Raw genomic sequence first — 15,516 nt, 5'->3', positions numbered from 1 at the left:
GTTTCCAAAGTAATATGCTTCATCAAGAGTACTTAAAGGCCATTAACCAAACAGAAGAGATAAGACATTGTGTCCTTGCATTGTACTTGATCGATGGATTCCCCCAAGCTAGGTGCAGTTAAAATCAATGTTAATGGTGTTTTTGATCACATAAAAGATTGACTGTTGTTAAAGTCGTTGCACGTGATGCGTTAGGGAACGTCCTATGATGGATGACCATGTCCTCACCTGGTTGTATAGAATGTTGCAGAATACAACTATCGGATAGAGCAAAATCGCAACTGATAATTTGAGAAAATAAAAATGAAAATAAATAAGACACAAATTTTACGTGGAAAACCCTAAATAATATAGGGTAAAAACCACAGACAAAGATAAAAGAATTTCACTATGAGAAAATAGGAATTACAACTTCTCTCGATCTAACAAGGAGAAAACAAGAACAATTCTCTCTTGATAAAAAAAGAGAAAACAACTCTCAAGAAAACTCTCTAGTATTGAGAGAAAGCTAGAATGATTTGGGATGGTTTTGAAGCTAAATGGGTTAGGGTATTTATAGTTGAAGCTTAAGAACTAATATTGTAAATACCCTAAAGTATAGGGACTAATTGAGAAATTTTACCATGCCATCTTTTTCAATAATTTCGGTGCAAATTTCGGTGTATATTGCTGTCGAATTACAATGCAACTTTCGTTGCATTATTCAAGACCAATTTTCAATAATCTATCACTTGAAGATTTGATTGGAACAATCATATCTTCACACCATTCTTTCTACCTTGTACCATTATGTTTCTTACATATCTGACAGGCCACAAGAGGGTCGACTCTATGTAAATTTATCAGCATTGATCACCTTCTTAATTAAATCTGCTATGTTGTCTTTGGTATGGATTTTCTGTATATCTAACGTCCATTCTTCCACCTTTTCACGAATGAAATAGTACTGAACTCGTATGTGTTTTTTCCTTGAATGAAATGTTGGATTCCTTGCTAGATGCAAGGAACTTTAACTGTCACGAAACAGAGAGACATACTCTTGATAGTTCCCAAGCTCCTTCAATAACATCTTCAACCAAATTGCTTCTTTACTGGCTTGTGTAGTTGCTACATACTCTGCCTCTGTTGTAGATGTAGCCACAATTGACTGCAATTTTGAAACCCATCTTATAGCTCCACCATCAACTTTGAACACATATCCTGTAGTAGATTTGCTTTTATCCAAATCCCCTACATAGTCAGAATCAACATACCCATTGATAAGTAAGTTTGATCCTCCGTAACATAGTGCAACATTTGAGGCCCCTTTGATGTATCTCAAGATCATCTTTACTATATTCCAATGCTCTTTGCCTGGATTCACCATGTACCGACTAACCACTCCCACTGCTTGTGCAATGTCTGGTCTTGTACATATCATAGCGAACATTAAACTTTCCACTGCTGAAGCATACGGCACTCGAGACATCTCCATGCTCTTTTTTCACTGCTAGGACTCATACTGGAGGATAATTTGAAGTTAATAAGAATAGTGGTAGAAATTGGCTTACAATCTTGCATGTTGAATCGTGACAAGATCATCTTCAAGTAATTCTTTTGTGAAAGCTAAATCTTCCTACTACTTCTGTTTCGGTGAATTTATATCCCTAGAATCTTGTTTCCTGATCCTAAGTCCTTTATTTCAAATTCCCTAGCCAGTTGTGCCTTCAATTCTTCAATATGATCTTTGTTGGGTCCTGCAACCAACATGTCATCCACATACGATAGCAATATAACAAAATCGTTATCACCAAACCTCTTGAAATAAGCACAAGGGTCTGAATTAAGTCTGTTGTATCCAAGGAACATAATGAATGAATCAAAACTCTTACACCAACATCTTGGCGGCTTCTTTAGACCGTACAGAGATGTTTTCAACCTGCAAACCAAGTTCTTTTTTATTTTTCTTCAAAACCTTTAGGCTGGAGCATATAAATCTCTTATTCAAGATTTCCATGAAGAAAAGTTGTTTTAACATTTAGCTGCTCTAGATGTAAATTCAATGTAGAACACATTGCCAAGACTACTCGAACTGTTGTTAGTTAAACCAGAGGAGAAAAGATTTCATTGAAATCAATACCTTCTTTTTGAGCATATCCTTTGACCACCAGTCTTGAACGATACCTCTCAACTTGATCGTTATCATTTCGCTTGATTTTGAAGACCCAATTGTTACCAATTGGCTTCCTTCCTTGTGGTAGTGGCACAAGGTCCCATGTAATATTTTTATAAAGGGCTTTAATTTCTTCTTGCATCGCCATCATCCATAGTAAATCATCTCAGCTATTTATTGCCTCTTGGAATATTGATGGCTCATCGTCCTCTGTTAAAAGGTAGTATTCAATATTTCCTTCTATAACATAATCTGAGTGCCAATTGGGAAGTCTTCTCACACGTTCTGATTGACGAGTTTTGGAGCTTCAGAACTCTCTGGTTCTTGTTCATCATGTACTGGTTCTGCTTAAGAAGAATCTCATTGTTTAAAATGCTTTTACACATGTATCTGTGTAGTCTCTGACTTTTCAGCCCTACTATCTTTTTCTTTTCTTTGTAGTTTATTTTCTATAAAGATAACATCCCTGCTGATGGTCACTTTACGGGCAGTGGGATCCCACAAGCGATACCCCTTTATACCATCAGCATACCCCAAGAATTTACATTTTCTGGATTTGGATCCAGCTTTGAAATTTCTTGGGAGTTGTACATCACGTACACAATACTTCCAAATACATGGAGGTTTGATAGTCAGTTGGTTTACCACTCCACATCTCCATTGGTGTCTTCAGCTCTATTGCAGTTGATGGAGCTCGATTCACCAAATAACATGTGGTATTGACTGCTTCTGCCCAAAATGATATTTCTAGGCCTGCAACCCTCAACATTGATCTTGTTCTTTCTAACAAGGGTCTGCTCATCCGCTCTGCCACTCCATTTTGTTGAGGAGTGCTCGCCACTGTGAATTGTCTTTTGATGCATTCTTTCTTGTAAAAGTCATCAAATTCTTTATTTGTATATTCTCATCCATTATCTATTCGGAAACACTTGATCTTATTTCCTGAATCAAGTTCCACCCGCGCTTTGAAGTTTTTGAAAGTTGAAAACAAGTCTGACTTCTTCTTAATAGGGTACACTCAACATCTCCTGGAGTAGTCATCAACAAATAAGACAAAGTATTTTGCTCCGCCTAGGGATATAACTAATGCTTTTCATACGTCAGAATGAACCAATTCTAGAACACTTTTGCCTCTAGAATTTGTCGTGTTGAATTTTAACCGATGCTGCTTACTTGTTATACAATGCTTACATAAAGTAAATGATACCTTTGTTAAGCCTGTAAATAACTTTTGCTCCACAAGGACTTCCATTCCTTGTTCTGACATATGTCCAAATTTCTGATGCCATAGCATTGCAGAATCTGAACTACATGAGGCAACAGAGGCTTCTGCTTCTAGCAAAGTCTCTCCCTTCAGCATGTACCCGCTTGCTGCTAACTTTTTTCCTTTCATCACAACAAGCGCTCCACGGAACACCTTTATGATTCCTTTCCATGTTTCAATCTTGCTTTCATTATCATCCAACAATCTATAGGATAATAAATTTTTCTTCAGGGCTTTCACGTGTCGCACATCTCGAAAAACTTTAATTGTTCCATCATACATCTTCAATTTGATGGTCCAACACCAACGATCTCAAGGCATGATCATTACAACTATATGTCGATCCTCCTACGACAGGTTCATAATGATGAAACCATTCTCTTCTTGAGGTCATGTGATATGTTGCTCCCGAATCAATGAGCTATATATCTGCAAATCTATTTATACCTTCCACGTTGTTTGACGCTTCAAAACATAAAACATCTCCATCATCTGAAGTGTTTGCGGTATTGCCTTGTGGATTGGAGTTTTTACCTAGACTCTAACAATCCTTCTTCAAGTGACCCTTCTTTCCATAGTTGTAGCACTTTAAATTCTTTTTGCTTCTCAACTTCGATCTACCATGTTTGTGATTGCTTCTTTGGCCACGTTATGTTGATCTCCCTCTCATCGTTTTCAACACTTTTTCTTGTTGCAGATTTACTTGTATGTCTTCCTTGCTCTTGTGCCAATTTGCTTCTTATAGAACAACAATTTTAAAGTCATCAAAGACTAGACTGGTGACATTATTGTTTGTCAAGTTGATGATGAGTTGATCATACGAATCAGGTAGACTTTGAAGTAGAAGTTCAGCACGTTCTTGTTCTCCTATTGTACATCTTAAGGATGTAAGCTGAGAAAATAAAGTGTTCAGTGTGTTTAAGTGCTACGTCACTGAAGTAGATTCTGGCATACAGAGAGTGTACAATTTCCTCTTAAGGAAAATTTTATTATGCAACAATGTGGCCTCGTACAGTTTGGTGAGATGATTCCATATCTCTTTAGTTGTCTTATTCTCCTTGATGCTTGCCAATACTTCATCTGCTAATGCTAGAAGAAAGTTTACCACAACATTCCCGTTCATTTCGATCCATTTGTTGTCATCTGTAAAATCTACCGGTCTTTCACTGATAGCTTCTACACAACCATCTTTCCTCAGGATGACTTTCATCTTCAATTTCCAAAATGAGAAATTTCTCCCATTGAACTTTTCAATATCAAATTTCGTTTCCATAGCTTCTATTACGGATAGCTCTCACTATTTCACTATCGTGAATAGTTCTCTGGAACTTTCAAAGAATAGGTAATAACTTCTTACTTTCTTATGTTGGAGAATTCACCTTTTGGTGGCAACCAAAGACAATAAGTATATATTACACACTCAAATCTAGCTCTGATGCCAATTATTGTGGAATACGGCTATCGGATAGAGCAAAATCGCAACTGATAATTTGAGAAAATAAAAATGAAGATAAAGAAGACATAAATTTTACGTGGAAACCCCTAAATAATATAGGGTAAAAATCATGGGCAAAGATAGAAGAATTTGACTATGAGAAAATTGGAATTACAACTTCTCTCAATCTAACAAGGAAAAAATAATTACAATTATCTCTTGATAAAAAGGAGAAAACGACTCTCAAGAAAACTCTCTAAATTCTGTAGTATTGGGAGAAAGCTAGAATGATTTAAGATGGTTTTGAAGCTAAATAAGTTACGGTATTTATAGTTGAAGCTTAAGGACTAAACTTATAAATACCCTAAAGTACAGTGACTAATTGAGAAATTTTACCATGCCATTTTTTCAACAATTTCAATGCAACTTTCGGTGTATATTGTTGCCAACTTACAATACAACTTTCGGTGCATTATTCAAGACCAACTTTCAACACAGAAGTTGACCTTGCTGAGATCCACGCTTTGATTGTTTGGTTACGGTTAGGTGCTGGAGTAAGGTGACTTTTGAGTCTGATTCTATGATGGTTGATAACAAGTTGAGGCGTTCAGATGAGGATATCTCCACTCTTAGTTTTCATCTTCAGGGATCTCGTGATATATTAGTTAGTAATGTGAATTTTGATGTTCAATATGTTTCCATAACTTGTAATATGATTGCTCATACTTTAGATTCGCGGGCCCTTCGTTCCAAACATTCATTGTTTTTTGACTCGGTTTGTCCCAATGTTATTGCTTCTGATGTATCAAACGATATTCTTTCTGGTTAATAGATTTTCTCTTGATTCTCTTTCCCCTTTATGGGTCTTAGAAGGAGTTTTTAATGAGTTCCATTTCTAAAAACAAATCTATAAATTCACTTCGTTTGGCTTTGCATTTTGGGGAATGAGCGTGTGTCTACACGAGTATAAATTTAACTAAACAATAAGAACTGAACGGTGAGTATTATTGAATTTGAGTAAGATAGTATAAAAATAAAATGAAAATGAAGTAGGTATCAGTTAGTCGAATATCTAGTTAAAAATATTGTGATCCAGACTCGACATAAAATCCCGTAAAAAATAGTGGGTTGAGTAAATGACTCGTGAATTAGGATATTTTTATTTTGAATATTCATTCATTTTCATTCGAATCAGCATGTGAACTGATTAGATAATTTAAATCATGTATTTTTAAACATCCCTACTTTAAACCTTAAATCTAAATATTAAATGTTAATTATTAGATTGAAAATTATAAAACTCTAAACCTTAAATACCATAATAATAATATTAAAATTCTGTTTGTGAATTATTTTTGTCCACTATTATTGCATGAAATATTTTTTCGTATAGATATAATGATGTGTGCTTGTACCTTTCAATGATTCAATGCAATGAAGCTTCCAAATAGAACTTGGAATTTATGCTTAAAAAATCGTAAGAAAAGTAATGTAAAAAGAGGTTTTTGACCAAAACTTGCTTTTGCTTTTCGGACTACCGCCGGATATGGTTTTTTGAGGGTGGACACCTAAGGTATTTAAGGTAAACACGTACTCACTTTAAAATCTGTATTATTTTATATTAAGTATTTATTTTATTAATGATGTTTTTCTTAAAATTTGTGTCTATCACATATAAATATTTTTATAATTAATATATATTTATTGATCCTCAAAATAATTTGTAGACCTGTCAATGATTATAACTATTGCCTTTCGGTTCGTACTATGACTTGCCTAAGCAGCGTGAGTAAACATAGGCATAAGATTATATTCGACACATATATGTATAACAGATGGGGGTATGAAGATATGGTATGCTGCTGATAAGTTGCCCTCTCTACTTTCTCATCAGATTCTGGCCTCTCTTTTTTCTTGGATTGTGATATGTTTCTTTAACACATTTTATTTGTTTTATGTTCCAAGTGAAAGCATTGAACTTCATAAAAAGTTCCATTGAATACCATAGAAAATTCTCATGTCTAATATCAGATTCTATCAAATTTAAATATTTGATAAAATGATTTTATTGTTATTGTGGATTTATCTAATTTAACAAGATTAGTTTTTTGTTCAAATCATTAATGGATGATGAAGTATTTGTGATTCACACACACAAAAACACAATGTTATTTTATTTGATTTAGATATTTGTTAAATCAATTACATAAAATTATCTTAAGTGATAAAATTTAATTTAACTCGATTAAATATGATATTTGGCTCATTAAAAATAGAATCAAAATAGTGAAAATTAAGTATGAATTCTTATGGTTAAGATGATTGACTTAACGGGACATATTTACCAAAATGATTTCAGATAACAACTTTCTAGATAGGTTCTTTTCATGGTCAGGATAGTTTATTTAATGATATATATGTGAGAAAGGTGACATCGGTGGCAAGATATGAGGAAGTGCCGGTGGCTGGTGTATAAGGAGTTAAGGAAGAGAAATATATCGAAGGTATATTAATGAAAAAGGTACTTCAACTCATTACAAACGATGCTTATATAACACTACTTAAACATGTTTAATAGCCTTGATCCAACAGATTAACTAACCTCTAACAAAGTCAACTAATTTTGACTACCCTAATACCAACTAATTACATTTAGTTATATTATCTTTCTAACATTCACCCTACTTTCTCCATTCTTCTTGAATTTCCTTGAAAAATTCAACTTGTGACTAAAGAGCTTGTCAAAAAATGCTGCACCTTGCAAGTACCTTGAGCTAGAAATTTGCAAGCTAAGAATATCAATTTTCTTCATCTTTTACACTACAATACATGTAGCAAACATTTCATGTTGTTTTTCTTCTTTCATCTTTACTTTCATTTTTCTTCTCTTATTATATAAGATTATAATGATGTTGGACAAGATTTTATTTAAAATTTTAACATATTATTATTTATATAAAACGACTATTGAATTTAAATTGAATGGTTTTGAATCCTTAATGAGGGTAAATACTGCACGATTCAAATTAGCTTAGATTATTTAGAGTGATTTACGTAGTTATCTCATCATTGCTCATTTTAATATCTGACCCTTATTGATTTCATCAAGGTTTATTTTTATATTAGCTTGCTAACATTTGTCGCTCGACATTGCTCTTTGTGGTTTGTTGCTGAGTGCATTGACTAGCTATCCAACTTGATTTTCCAATGCTTTCAGCAATGATGACTGACTTTGGATCACATCTTTATTTCTCGAGATGTACTCCTTCAATAGAGACTCAATTGATCTTGGTGTTGAAGATGAGGCTTGACATGTGTCAAATACTTGAATGCATTGGCAACTGGAGTAATAATATCCTTGTACGTCTCAATCTAAAATGAGTCCAAAGTGTAATAGACCAATGTAAGTTTTTGATAATGTATAAAACCCAAGAATAATCAATGATAAAAACACATACCTGGTGAACAAATCATAGAGAATCATGCATGTTTATTGCCCTTTAATTGATCAGGTAGTTACTCTTTCACAGTTGTGTTCTTGTGCATGTTGACATGTTTGTGGTGTCCCATTACTGATTTAATCTTATGACATATCTTTTGAAAATAGAATTTTATGTTTGGGGATGAATCGAAAAAATGTTTGGAGGCCTATTTAAGAGAAGTGGTATAGTTTTGGACACTTGTTTTATAATTAAGCTATAAAAGAATGATATGATTGAAGCCATTTCATCGTACGTTGTCTTAGCTTACCTATAGAGTGTGTAGCTTTTAACCAGCCACCAAAAGAGCACCGCGCATCACGTGGTGTGTGGTGCGCCCTCGGCTGCCCTTGAAAATCTAGAGGACCTAGTATCTTCCGCGCCCGGTCGTACTCATAACTGCATCAGGTCTCCAAGGTGAACAACCTCTGTTCAATGGAACAATGTAGTAAAATGGTTTCCAAGTAAATAAATAACATTTTGGCTTTGCGTATGTTTGAGTCAGACGGTTTATTGGTAAATAAATAAAACTCAAGCTTTGTACCAATCTATAATCCATAGTCCATTCTCGAATCTCAAACACCAACCATAGTCCCATTGAGTATCACGCTTGCCTTCTACATTGTCTTTGTAGATGATGGGCTCATATAAATCCTTACAATACAGGTGGTCCTCCATCATCGACTTCCAATATGAGTAGTTATTGGCTGTGAGCTTGAACATGTCTCCATCATGAACAACGTTATCCTCCATCTTGAACTGCACGAGCTAATTACGACTAAGGATGAACCTCACTCTGATACCATTGTTGTGAATCATGGTCTTTCCCACTTCGTGAAGTTAAGATAGGCACTTAGAGATTAAGGATAGTAAAGAGAGCATAAGAGTATAATTCTCTAATTTAGAGATTATTTCACTATACAAAAGAATAGTAGGATTATAAGGATGTGTTCACAAAATTTGACTCACACTCGGTGGCTCACTCAAGCTTGAGGATAAAGACTTCCCAAGCTATCTCTCTTCTCTCTCAAAGAGGTTCTCTAACTCTCTAGTTTTTCACTCTAAGCAGTGGACTCTCATAGTGTTTTTGGATTTTTGGATTTCTTGGGATGGTTAGGAATGAAGTCTCTCACCCTATTTATACTACTCCACCTTCAAATGAATGGTGAAGATTACTTACATCTAAGGGTGGATATTAATTATCTAGAATGCTCCACGCACTCTAAGAAACTCAACACTCTTCAACTCCCTTCCATATTCTTCCATAGTCTTCCATAAGGTTCCACACATCTCTAGAATATTCCAGAGGATTCCACATTCTTCCACAAGATTCTACACATCTCCAGAATTTTCCAGAGGATTCCACAATCTTCTACCTTCTAGAGAGTTCTACACTTCTCTAGAGTTCTTCGAAATATTGTAGAAAATTCTATACTTCTCCAGAAAGCTCTATAATTCTCTAGAACCTCTCAAATTAAGGAGAGATCCAACAAATCTCCCCCTCTCGACTTAATTGGGAGGTAGTAGCAAGTCAGTACCTTGACAATAATCTTTGAACTTTTTGTGCCAATGTCTTGGTGCTTGCTTAAATCTGTATAGACTCTTAGTTAGACGACACACTAGATTTTCTTTGCCTGGAATTTTGAATCCCTAGGTTGTTCCATGTAAATTTCTTCCTTTAGATCGCCATGTAGGAACATTGTCTTAACATCGAGCTGTTCAATCTCCAAATCTTACACGGCTGCTAAGCCAAGGACCATTCGGATGGATGACATTTTTACCACGAGAGAGAATATTTCTTCAGAGCCTATACATTTTTCTTGTCCGAATCCTTTGACGACCAACTGAGCTTTATAGCGAGGCTTTGAGCTGCTATCTTCGGTCTTGATTTGATACATCTACTTATTCTTCAAGGCTCTTCTCCCTTTTGATAGCTCCATAAGTTCATAAGTATGATTATCATGCAAGGATTGCACCTCTTCTTGTATGGCTCATCTCCATTCTTCTTTATGACTATCACTCATTGCTTCTTTATAGCTTTGAGGCTCCCCCTCATTAGTGAGCATAACGTACTCATCTATATTATACCAAGTGGATGAGAATCTATCTCTCGAGGATTGTCTCAGCTCTGGTGCTGTTGGAGAGCTAGATTGAGGCTCTTCCTGAGTTGGTTCATCATGAGTCTCCTGGTTGCTTTACTCTAACATAGGTTCATGATCTTCAGCATTATTATTTTCTTGTGTATTATTATCCTCAAGTCAAACTGGAGTTGGTTCGGTGTTCTTGTTGTTTCTCAATCTTGGGCCTCTGATTTTTTGATATCTTCGATTGTTTGGTTTGTGAAGAAAACAACGTCTCTACTGCAGAAAACCTTCTTATTGGCTCGATCCCAAAGTCAATAACCAAATTCATCCTTAGGTGAACAAAGGTAGATGCATTCCTTCATCTTTGCGTCAAGATTGGCTCTCTCATCTTTGGGTATCTGAACAAATGCTCTGCACCCGAATACCTTGAGATGATTATATGAAGCCCTTTTGCCCATCCAGATTTCTTCTGTGATACCTCCGTTCAAGGGAATTGATGGTGTAATGTTGACAATGTCAACCACTGCCATTATAGCTTCTCCCCAAAATGATTTGAGTAACTTAGCATGAGAGACCACACATCAAACTCTTTCTTCAATAGTTTCATTCATTCTCTCAGCTAGTCCATTCAATTGTGGTGTCTTAGGTGGAGTCCTTATAATCTGATGTCATATTTCTTGCAATATGCTTCAAAATACCTCTATACTCATCTCCATTATCAGATCTTACACACTTGATCTTTCATCCAGTCTCATGCTCCACTAGGGCGTGGAATTCTTTGAATGCATAAGCACTTGATCCTTTGATAGGTGACAAAGTACAATGCACCACCTATTGATCTCTTGGACATCGAACACACGTCGGTGTGCATGAGGTCTAGGATAATTTTTCTCCTTGTGGACGGATTAGATCTTTGGAAAACAACACTTTGTTGTTTTTAGCCAAATAGTGATCACAAGGATCAAGTGGTTTACCTTTCATGTCAGGTAGGAGTTGTTTCCGAGCGAGCACGTGAATACCCTTCTCATTGATATGCCTAAGTCGTTTATGCCATATCTCTACATCTTCAGTGGTGATGTTTACCTCTCATTTGCAGAGCTTAGCTTGCATCACGTACAATGACACTTTTTTCTTTCCGCCATTATTAGGCTTACTTTGGTGAGCTTCCACTTTCCTTCACCAAAGTAATTTATCAAACCAGCATCACCTGGATTCCCAGCAAAGATAAGATTGAGGCGCATGGCCGGAACATACCTAAAATCTTTTAAGATAAACTTGATCCAGTGTTTGTCGAGAGGATAATGTCTCATATCCTGACGATCTTGCTCCTGTCTTGATTTCCCATTTGCACCGTACCAAATTCACCACTTCGGTAGGATGAGAAGAAACTTTCATGTGGAGTAACATTGAAGGAAGCACCAAAATCAACAATCCAGGAGCAATCATCATAAGCAATATTTAGGATATTACCTTCATAAACGAGATATAGCAGATCTTCTTTTGATACTACGACAGTAGTATTGATGTGATCAAGTTCAGCATCATGTTTACAATGGCTATTTCAACCTTACAAGTGAAGAAACTTTCTAACTTTGCTTATTTCATTTGTTATACTATAGTTATTATCATATATATATTATATCTATAGTTATTATGATAATAACTTATTCATTAATATGTGAGATATAAGTTATTATTATATATTATAGTCACATTCTTATAATATACACATTATATAAGTTTATATACTTAGTTTATTTTCTTATGTTATGCATATAGGCATATTCGACCAACACTTGGGAGCTACAATTGAAGCTAAATGGAGTATGTAACGACAAGGAAACTCACATAGGGACGTTTAGGAGAGTATAAGGACTCATTGGTGAAAAGTTGTCCGGAGGCCCGTGAGCTCAAAGCTGGATTGAGCTGAATATTTGAGCTAGAAGATGACCTCATTTCAGCTGGGGAGCTGCACTATCATCATCATCACTTAGGACACTTCAAATATGTCCTAAGTCAAAATTTGTGAAATCATACCTTTTCGCGAATTGTTGCCACCTCAAGAGGTACCTTTTCACAATGATTTGTCCAAACGTTCACCATGTTACAAGTCATCTAAGGCTAGCTCATTTCCTGCTCATTCAAACCAGAAGTACTCAAACATGAAGGGTTACCTTTCATAAACATTATGACCTTTCATGAATGATGCTGCCCATGAAGATGCCTTTTCATCCAAGAGCACATTGGTGAAGAAATTGCAACCATTGGAGGCTTAAATCACCAAGAAACATGACATAGAGCTTCATACCTATTCGGCCACAACACATGCCATGCACATGAGAGCTTTTGGCGCCAACATAAGGAGGCACATCACCATTCAGCTAAAGAGAAGAAAATGGCGCCAAGATGAACAAGCATGCCCATTCGGCCAAGAAAGATGTCTTTCATTCCTTAGCCGAACCATCAAGCCCCTTAATGAAGGATTAACCAAACCATTACAAGCCCAAAGGACCTATCCATTCATTTTAAGCATTATGTACATCCATCAAAAGTCATGTACCAACCGAATACCTATGTAACCATTCAACCAAGCCCTCTCATTTCCTATAAAATAGAGAGGCTTGCCTTTATTTGTAATCATCTCATCTCATATATAAAAATTACTCTTGTGAGTTAATTTCTCTTCAAAGTTCTTTGTGAACTTTATCAATTAAACAAGTATAATTCATATACTTGTAGCGTCATTCATTCCATCCTGATTCCAAAATTCCTAGATTAATATCTAGTGGGTTGAAGACACTATCACCACCCCTCAAGTAAGTTTGTGAAGGACGGGATTGTGCTTCCTAGCATTGTTTCCTCTTTGGCATGCTTGAGATACAACATCATCACCATCTCCATTTCATCATCAACACCATCATCATCATACATCAAGCCCATCAATTCTGAAGCCATCTCTATCCTATCTTTATTTCATTTCCATTACTTATATTATTTTTCATTTCTTAAACCCATCATTAATCATATTTCTTTCTTATTTTATTGCAGCCAAGCTTATTAATTCAAGGACATCAGTACTTGTCAATCCTAGATCGGGACACAATAAGGCTATCTACTCTCTTCACCAAAGCGTGTAGATTCAACCTACATCAAGCGGTAATCAGAGCATAGTTGGATTGACAACAAAAGTGTCATTGGAGTGCAATGCAAAAGAAAAAGACTCCAACAAAATTGGAGTACAAAAAGAAAATAAAAGACAAAAAGAAGAAAATTTCAGAAAAGAAAATAAAATAAAAAAAGGAGAAAAAGTCAAAAAGAAAGCAAGCCAAGGAAAGTGCTTTACCATTGCAAGAACATCAAAGAGGCCATCTACACTTAGAGAATATACCCTTATTATTTCTTGAGAAATGATGCAGTAAGTGTTGTTTCTTGAATTGTAAGTCACCTCTTCCTTTTCTATCCTTTCATTTTCCTTCTTTTAATACCATAAAACCTTCCTTCTACCTTTAAATTTTCTTCTATTGTTTCTACCCTAACCTATTTGCAGCCGGCGCACACAAGGAAAGAATTAACTTGTTCTAATATTGAGTAAGTTTCTCAAAGGACTTAGCAAGATAAATTGAGTGGAAAAAGGCTAATTGAGAGAGTGAGATCATAAGGGGAATTGTTAAAAGCCGAAATTATATTATCGAGAGTAAACACGAGTGTTGAGTGGAGTGATCTTATTATTTCTTTGGAGTGAACTTGTGAGACTTTGCGAGTGTGGTGGTAAGGTTTACTTTTGTTTTATTTATCTACTAACCACGTCTCAAAGTCCTAAAGGAAATACAGGTCAGCCAAACTTACAAATGCAAACACTGATTGGAGAAATTATGAGAATGTTTAGAATAGAAATGATGAGAATGTTTAGAACATAATTTGATGCTCTTCATGAGAAACTAGACAAAAAATAAGATCAACCACACGCTCGGAACAATGATACTCCTCGAAGGTAACAACCTCTTCCAGAAGATGATGTCCTAAACAATTATGATGAAAAAACACCAGTATTGATACAAGGACCTAGGCGTGCCAATGTTGATGATAATATGAGGAACATCAAAATCAAAATTCCTCAATTCCAAGGGAAAACTGATCCTGAAGCCTATCTTGAATGGGAAAGGAAGGTGGAACATGTTTTCAGTTACCACAACTATTCCGAACTCAAGAAAGTAAGCTTGGTATCCATGGAGTTTGTCGACTATGCTTTGATTTGGTGGGATCAACTTACTATTACCCGAAGGAGGAATGTAGAGAGACTAATCACAACATGGCTTGAAATGAAAGGTATCACGCGTAAACGTTTTATTCCTACTCATTATCACCGGGACATGTTTCAGAAATTGTAGAACCTTAAACAAGGCCAACGAAGTGTGGAAGATTACTATAAGAAAATGGAAGTGCCAATGATCCGAGTCAATATTGAGGAGGATCGTAAAGCAACCATGGCTACATTTCTTGCTGGACTTAATCTCGAGATTGCCAACACACTAGACTTGTACCATTATATAGAACTTGATGAAATGGTGCAAATGGCTATGAAAATAGAGAGGCAATTACGGAGAATATCTATATCACACACTACCATGACTACACCATCAATATGGAGTCCCAAAAATTTGAAGAAGTCTACTCCTACTCCTACCAAAGAAAAGGCCAAATCATCAAGTGCTCCCCAACACAACAAGGATATTCGAGGAAAAGAGACCTCTGAATGATCAAGAGACATTCGATGCTTCAAATGTCTTGGGAGGGGACACGTCTCTACATAATGTCCTAACTGAAATACCATGTTACTACTTGGAAATGGTGAAATTGAGTCTGACCATGAGGAGGAAAAAACAATACCAACTGAAGTCTAGAAAGAAGCAGAAATTGGTGCTCCAGTGGAAGGCAAAGCCCTAGTGGTCAAAAGAAGCCTACGTGCTCAAGTGGTAGGGGACACAATGGGAAAACATTTTTCATACCCGCTGCCATGTGAATGAAAAGGTGTGTTTCATGATCATAGACGGTGGAAGTTGTACCAATGTAGCAAGTACCATAATGGTTGAGAAATTAGGCTT

Source organism: Hibiscus syriacus, unplaced genomic scaffold, assembly GCF_006381635.1.
Source record: "Hibiscus syriacus cultivar Baekdansim isolate YM2019G1 unplaced genomic scaffold, ASM638163v2 tig00111000_pilon, whole genome shotgun sequence".
NCBI lineage: Eukaryota > Viridiplantae > Streptophyta > Magnoliopsida > Malvales > Malvaceae > Hibiscus > Hibiscus syriacus.
This window is presented reverse-complemented; position numbering follows the sequence as displayed.